Source organism: Poecilia latipinna, unplaced genomic scaffold (genome assembly GCF_001443285.1).
Source record: "Poecilia latipinna isolate Pla-1442-1.1 unplaced genomic scaffold, P_latipinna-1.0 Scaffold295, whole genome shotgun sequence".
NCBI lineage: Eukaryota > Metazoa > Chordata > Actinopteri > Cyprinodontiformes > Poeciliidae > Poecilia > Poecilia latipinna.
Window position 1 is genome coordinate 59,094 of NW_015112911.1, and position 7,971 is coordinate 67,064.

A 7,971-nucleotide genomic window follows, 5' to 3' on the forward strand; every position below is an offset into this window, starting at 1 on the left:
TGAAGAGGAGGGCTGATTCAGAGAACTGTCTTGATCCTGAGAAAGTGGTGAAGACAAAACTTCATCTTGACTGACTGGTTAGCCTTCTTTTTATGTGTGGTCAGGTAAAACCTGAGAATAGTCAGTTTTGTAACATGAAACATTTGTCCAACAGAGATTTTGTCATCAATTGGCACTTCCTGATAATCTTTCAGATCTATTTCAAAATCTGTTATGGACCCTTCTCTATTTCTCCCATTTGGAAAGAAAAGGCCAAGAGCCATCTGGATTATCTCACATTTTTTAGCATCCTTTGATACATCGACCTTCCTTGTTCCACCACCTCTTCTTGCTCTTACTTGTTTAAAAGCCTGTTGTTCTTCATCATAAAGCAGCCAGCCTATTTCTATTTTTCTCTTTGACTTCAGAGCATTCTTCTTTACAGTTGTTTCAGATTGCTCTTCTTTGTCCATACCACAGCCATCTTCATGAGCAGTTCTTCTTTTACCCAGCTTTGATTTCAAGCGCTCAAACAGTTTTGATTTGCGACTGTTTGGGGGGCCATTTTCCTTTCTTTTACAGTATCCTAACAGGGCTATGCGGTCTCCATATGATGGCAAATAATTCTTTAACTCTTCATCTGTCATGGATGACGTTGGTATCAATCTAAATGAGGACAATAAAAAATATTTAATTAAAACTACAAAAATGGAACTAGAATTGCATGCACATTATTTGAATTAAATTAGATAACATTGCTAGACACATGCTTTAAAAAAACTGTAGTTTTTGAAATACTGATATTTTTCAGCTAGTACCTTCTCTCTCAGCATGGTCTCGATAGTTTCCTCTGGAATATTCCTTTGTTTCAGGAAATCACTCAGGTCATCCATTCTGTGATCTTACACTGGAAGAGAAGATACACAAGACCATCATCAGATGTTTCCAATAAAATGTAAAGCAAGTCATACTACAAATTATAATTTTACCTGGAAAACTAATAATAATATAGTCATTCATAATGCAATCCATCAATGCATTTTCTAACACCCTTATCCCTAGTAGGGTCGGGAGGGGTCTAGTGTCTATCTACAGAAAACGAGAGGTGGGGTCACCCTGAACATGTCGCCAGTCTGTCGCAGGGCAACACAGAGACAGACAGGACAATCAACCATGCACACACACACTCACACTTAGGGAGAATTTAGAAAGACCAATTAACCTGACAGTCATGTTTTTGCACTGTGGGAGGAAAATGGAGTACCCGGAGAAAACCCACCATGCACAGGGATGCATGGTGGGTGCACAGGTGGTCTTTCTGCATGGAGAAAGCCCCCGGGCTGGGACATTCATAATGCCTTTAAGCACTATGTTTTTTTGTCACATATTGGTAACACTTTATTTGAAGGGGGTTGAATAAGACTGTCATGACACTGTCATAAACATGACATAACACCTGTCATGAACATCAATAAGTCTTCATGAATAGTTATGACTGTTGTCATAAAGCGTCATTCAGTAAATAATGACACTTTTAATACAAAGTTGACATTATTCAACATGTCTTTGTTATAACAACTTGTCATTAATCTAGACAAAATGTCTTCGTTATGACAACTTGTCATTAACCTCGCCAAAAATGTCTTCGTTAGGACAACTTGTCATTAACCAAGAAATCATGATCTGACATACATTTTTTATAAAAGTATTACCGATTAAACTTTAAAAATTAGCTTTATGTAGTAATATTATAAAGCTCTGCCATGTTGTTTAGTCTTAATTTAATCTATCCTAAAGTTTTACAGCAAGATGTCTACAAAGCACTTATGAACTTAGCATTTGAAACATTATTTAAGGCTGTTTAAACCCTTATGCGTGCGAGGACTGAGGTAAACGTAGAGAACTGTGGCAAATGATAAAAGTTTTACGTGTGTGGGGTCTGTTGGTATGGACCCCATTTCTAAACACAAGGGCTAAGTAGTGCAATACACCATTTCCACCAGTGAGAGGCAGCAGTGCACGAACAGGCATGCAGTGTGTTGGTGAAGAAGAAATCTTCCATATTGTGGCGCAAACCTAACAAGTTACAACGGCCAGACCTCCTGTTTAAAAAGAAGCCGAAGTTTGATACCTAATACATATGAGGTATGTGTCTCTGCCAGTCTACCATTCTGACAGTGTGCAGCAAGGGACATTTTTGAAATGGTATTTAAATAAATGCTGGAATATGATGACATTGGTTTTTGTTTTTATTCTTTTTTTAAGTGACCACAATGAATTGAGTCATCACCGACTATGAGAATGTCCAGAAGAGATTCACCAAGTTTGAATTCATGAAAAGGCTTTTCTTGAGGTAATAGTTAATATTAATGACACCGTAGTGACACTTAATGACTGTCATAACTGTTGTTACTTGTTTCACTTTACTTGAGGTAACAGTTAACATTAATGACACTGTAATAACACTTAATGACATATTCATAACTGGTGCTACTTGTTCCACTTTAGTTGATGTAAAAGAAATTGTTAATGAGTCTGTTATCAAATAATTTGACCGAGTAATAAAGCTTAGTGAAATCTTTATTGCTTGTCCTACTTGTTTTGCTTTATTTCAGGGAGTGGAAATATTAATTTTGTTAAAGCTTTTGCTAGTGTAATAATTAAATCATTATGACTACTATTATGACAAATTTATGTTAGATCATGATTTCTTGGTTAATGACAAATTGTCATAACGAAGACATTTTTGGCGAGGTTAATGACAAGTTGTCATAAAGACATTTTTGGCGAGGTTAATGACAAGTTGTCATAGCGAAGACATTTTGAATAATGTCAACTTTGTATTAAAAGTGTCATTATTTACCAAATGACGCTTTATGACAACAGTCATAACTATTCATGAAAACTTATTGATGTTCATGACAGGTGTTATGTCATGTTTATGACTGTCATGACAGTCTTATTCAACCCCCTTCAAATAAAGTGTTACCAAGAACTGTACCGTTCTATATTGACATTGTCTTTAGCAGTAGAAAAGGAAATACACTGAAAATTAAGCCATCTGTGGAGAATAGAGGTCTTTCAAAAGAGAACGGGAGAAACACGCTATAGCAGAGAAGTCACTTACCTCTTGTGTGATCAAAAAAGGCTAGTGAAAAGCTGCTCCACGCTGTCCAGTCTTCTGTCTTTCTGAAACAACACACACTGTACAAAAGCAAGAACATGTTGTAGTGGTTATTTGAACTTACTGATTAAATCAATAAAATAGATTTGCAGACAGACACTATATATTATATATACACACATTTCTTTGCTTGTGGTTTAGATACTTAAATTATTTTGAATATTAGAGAGATAGAGTGTGTGTACATGACATAAAATGCCATGGGATATTTTAGTTTAACTTTTAAAAAATACATAGGCTCAGAGGTGTCGTTTAGGTGTCGCAGTGGTTTGGGAGCGAGATGCAGCATCTACGAACTACTCACCAGTTATTACACCACGACTTTGTGGTAAACTGAACATGTGTCATTACAGCAAATAAAAGTACCACGTAATCCTCAGATATTAACTACAGTTACTGGAAAGTCAGTTGTTGACTGACGAAGTAAAGAAACAGAAAACGTTAGCTTCAAAGATATCCATCTTCTTAAGCTATCTTCAAGATTAGCTACCGTGGTCAGGATGCCAAATTGATTACTTTATACTAGCTTATGCTAGCTTATATTACAGACTTAAATGAACAAAACCACATTTCTTACCGTTGTAAACAGATGTATTTAGCTGAATGCTTGCTGGCGGCAGGCGCGACCGACGGAAAAGTCAAACGGTACAGGTGGACTGAACTAATTCGAAATGGGGGTTCAACCTCCACAGTCCCTAAATGTCCTGAGCCGATGTATAGTATCTCATAATACTGAGAAAGTATCTCATAATACTATCTCATTATAATGAGATAATTTGTTTTTAAACAGAGTGGCGGAAATGGGCTTCCATAGATCTGAACTCTCAGAGTATTTCTTTAACTTCTTAAGAGTTATTTGTAATTAATATTAAATAGGTACTATATTGTTTTGAACTTTTAAAAATTCTTTGGAAAATAAACATTTAATAAAGAGGCAATGATTTTTTCAAATGCATTTATTTCAAAACGTGCACCACAATTACAAAACATATTACAACGTGGAATAATGTGCATGTTTCACATGTCGCTTTCATTCACATATTACTTATTAAAAGGTCTGACATATCAGCTGTGCAATACAAAATGCATGAAATTGTTCAAAGTACAAGGTGGATAAAATAAAGCCTGTATCAATGCATGCAGTTCATGCAATATGATAGAGTGCATTTCCTTTTAACAGGTAGATTGCCAGATATGTACAGTACATAATAGACCAACCTGATATTCAGATCCATCATTTCTTATCCAGTTTGTTTCTGTTGATAAGACGCAGTTCCTCTCTGCACTCCACCAAAAGGCTGTCCACTCACTAACAGATTGTCTTCAGGTTGTTGGGCTGTTGGTGACGTTTGGCCGGAGACACCAACATGCTCCTCTGCTGCATCGGACCGTCTTCAGTCTGAGTGGGACAGCCAGTCTCGGTCTCTGGATCATAACAAACAAAAAACATAACAATGAGAAATGGAAAGAAGGAATACATTTTTACTACAACTCTAACAACAATCCTCAATTACAGAAATGTAGGGTTTCAGAGATATTAACACTTACATAATCATTTTTGGAGCTTGAATCTTGAAAAATCCATGGAGGGATCGGGAGATGGAGGTTAGGCAGACGACTGGCGATTCATCCTCAACCAAACTGGTTCTAATATATGCAAAAAGGCAATAAAAGGATTAAAACATGCTGCAAAACGTATATAAGACACAACAGCGGGAATAATGCTTTCAACATGAAAAAGATCAGTTTAAGTTAGCCAATAATTTGACTGAATCTTCACCGGCTCGATATTTTTCAACACTTATACTCCGTTAACATTTGGCATGCTAAGCTAAAAATGCTAACACCGAGCTATGTGGCGGACGTGACGTCTATCATACAGGTTGAGCTCAACTCAAAATAATGGTTATAAACCATCTCAGAAAAAAAAAAAGAAATAACTTACCAAGTGCAGTAAATAACTCAGACAGGTGGAAAGTAAATAGTTCTGAAATGACTTGGCTTCTGCTGCTTCCTTCGGTGGGAATCTGTGATTCTGGGGCGGAGGCAGTGAATTAACTCCTTCAGTGTTAGAGCCACTGTAAGGAGTTCAGAGTTAAGAAGTAAAGAGTTATTGATTCCATTTTAACACCTCTAGATTTGATACGGAAACACTTTGTTTTAACACTGGAGTTTAACTACTAATAATATACACCCCAGAGTTACATAAACAGAATGTGACTCTATAAGAGTAAAATTAACTCTGCTTTTGCATGAAGTCCAACACCAAAACATTTAACACTTTTGAATTTGCTGTGTAGTGTCTTTTGTATTAGAAGTATTTTTCAGTTCCCCGTTTCCTCCCGTTTGTGTTCCCAGCAGATCTCCTTAGTTTTCCCTGTGCCACCTTCTCCCCAGCCCTCAGCCAGCTGCTGTGCCAAATTACTCACACCTGCTATCACTCTTCTCATTTAGGCTATTGTTCCCATTACTACGACTGAAAAAGCTCCTTTTTCAGTCACAACTCACCAGTCCAACTTGTTACCCTGCTCACCACGTTGCCAGATGTTACCGTTGTTATCCCTCGTGTCTCCTGTTTCATTGTGTTTTGGATTTCCTTGTTTTCCCTGGATTTTGGATTTAGTTTGTTTATTTTGTTCATTAAAATAACATCCACATAAAGTAAGTCTACTGCCTGGTGCATTTGTGTCCACCGCCACATCATGAGTGATAAAACCAGATAAAAGAGCTCATATTTAAACATTTAATGTGTAATTAAACAATAAAGGTGACAAATTTTATGAAATAGATCACACTTTCATAAATATTTGTTGTATTTAACGTATTTCAGGTAAGTGAACATGTAATGAGATAGATCCTGTCCTAGAATTTTATGCAATTGAACAAGTGATGATCATCTGAGGTAATACATTTTATCAATATTTTTTACAAATAATTTTGGTTTAAAAATTAAAAGGGGTCAAAATGGAATAAAATATGCCTAATCTACTTAGTTTAGTAGAATAATTTCACACAGATTTGAGTCAATAGGTCACAAACCTAGAAACTGACGGTCCCTATGTGAACCTCCAAGCACTTGAGGAGGGACAAGTAAAGAACAGCTGGCCGAAATTAGCGTTCATAAATCGGATCAACCTTGAGCTGAACGTCCTTTACTCCGCGGAGCGCGAATATCCAGTATCCAACTTGAAAACAATTTCACTGCGGTCGGTAACACAAAGAAAACACCGGTGTTCTGACTAGTTTGTTTTGGCCTGTGGACACCAAACATGGCGCCGAGCGACGTAAACGTCATACGCCGTGACGTCAGCTCCAAAGCTCTATAGGAGTTGATTTAATTAACATTAGTTAAGTAAGTCATAACATGCATCCTGCAAATTCATAGGAAAATATTTTATGGCAAACCATTCAGAAGGTTAAGATTTGCTATAATCATTATGTTTTACTCTAATTCAATCTAATTATTCAAGCATTAATGACTAAAATCAAAGCTTGAATAATCTCAGCAAAATGATAAAAACTTTTTTTTTGTCAAATGTTCGGCTAACGTCAAGTGGAAAACATTCAACCTCTACCATTCAAAATACGACCCATAGTAAATCAACAATGCCAGTATCTTAGATTCAAATCCGCGTTTTAAAGCCACAAACTGAAATATATTTTACTGAAATCTTGGACAGCGCTATGTAAGATTAAGAAAAGACGCAGCTAAAAACATTAAACTGTCAACAAGATCGCTGCACATTTTTCTTACAAAAAAAACATGCAAGAAAATCAGTAAAGGCATATAGGGAAGAAGAGGGGAAGAAAAGTTAAAATACAAACGAGAAAGAAGGGCAGGGACCAGGATAAAAAAAAATATGTTTTTATATTTTTGCTTTGTTTTTCCATATTTATGCATGCATGGAAACCATTTTAACTAAATGGACACCGCACTTTTCAGATTATTTAAGATGAATAATGAAAAAACAACTGCATTACTTTTACTTTTCTTCCACCTCTCTACAATTATGTGTTACGTTGCGCTTCTAAATCACATAAAATCCCAACAAAAAAAACATTTCAGCGTGAGATTGAAGCATACCGGTAAAATGTTTCAAAGCATTCATTCATATGCCTGTATAAAATCAAAGTACTACGTTAAAAATCTGCTTTCAGCCATTATAATCCTCCAAAATCAACAAGTACGTGCAACATTAGCGTCACATTTCAACAACAGCAAACACCAAAAGCTACGGCTGACCCAAAACCACAAGTAAAATGTAGAAATTAAACATTTCAGTACAGTACAATAAGCCAAGCTGTCTTACCTTAATGTATGTTTTCATTTGCGACATGGAAACCGTCGTGCTGTAAGGAAAACAGTTAGCCATCATTAGCCAATATAGAGTTCAGGTGCGGCCAGTTCTAGCGGCTGAAAAACACCGAATTAGCTTTAGTAAACTTAATAATTTACAGCGGAAAACTTACTTTCTTCCGGCACTTTGTTTCTTTAGTCCCCAGTTATTCTCGGAACGCAAAGTAGTTGCTAATTTGCGTTTTGTTTCTCAAATTTTGTCAAACCAACCGACAACCAACCGAGGCTTCCTTGTTGCTGTAACGTTTGCGCATGCGCAGTTGATACACTTAAAACTTCACTGAAATTTTCATGTAAAAGTTGTAAATCTTACTGCGTTGATTTTTCGCTAAAATTACTATTTTAACACATGTAATTGTTCATAAATAAGTATATAAAAGCCCATCAGAACAAATATAGCAAAAATATCCATTTTTATTTTTTAATGATCCTACTCAGCGAGAGACAGCAG

The 7,971-nt window shown here is 36.2% G+C and overlaps 1 long non-coding RNA gene across 1 annotated transcript; it reads right to left on the minus strand.

Annotated features, from left to right (window-relative positions):
- LOC106948574 (uncharacterized) lies at positions 1-3,249 on the minus strand. Its single transcript, XR_001425207.1, has 3 exons — positions 3,107-3,249; positions 798-886; positions 1-645 (listed from the first exon to the last, which is right to left on the minus strand). It is a non-coding gene; the product is annotated as an uncharacterized LOC106948574 (long non-coding RNA).
- Positions 3,250-7,971: the final 4,722 nt, after the last annotated feature.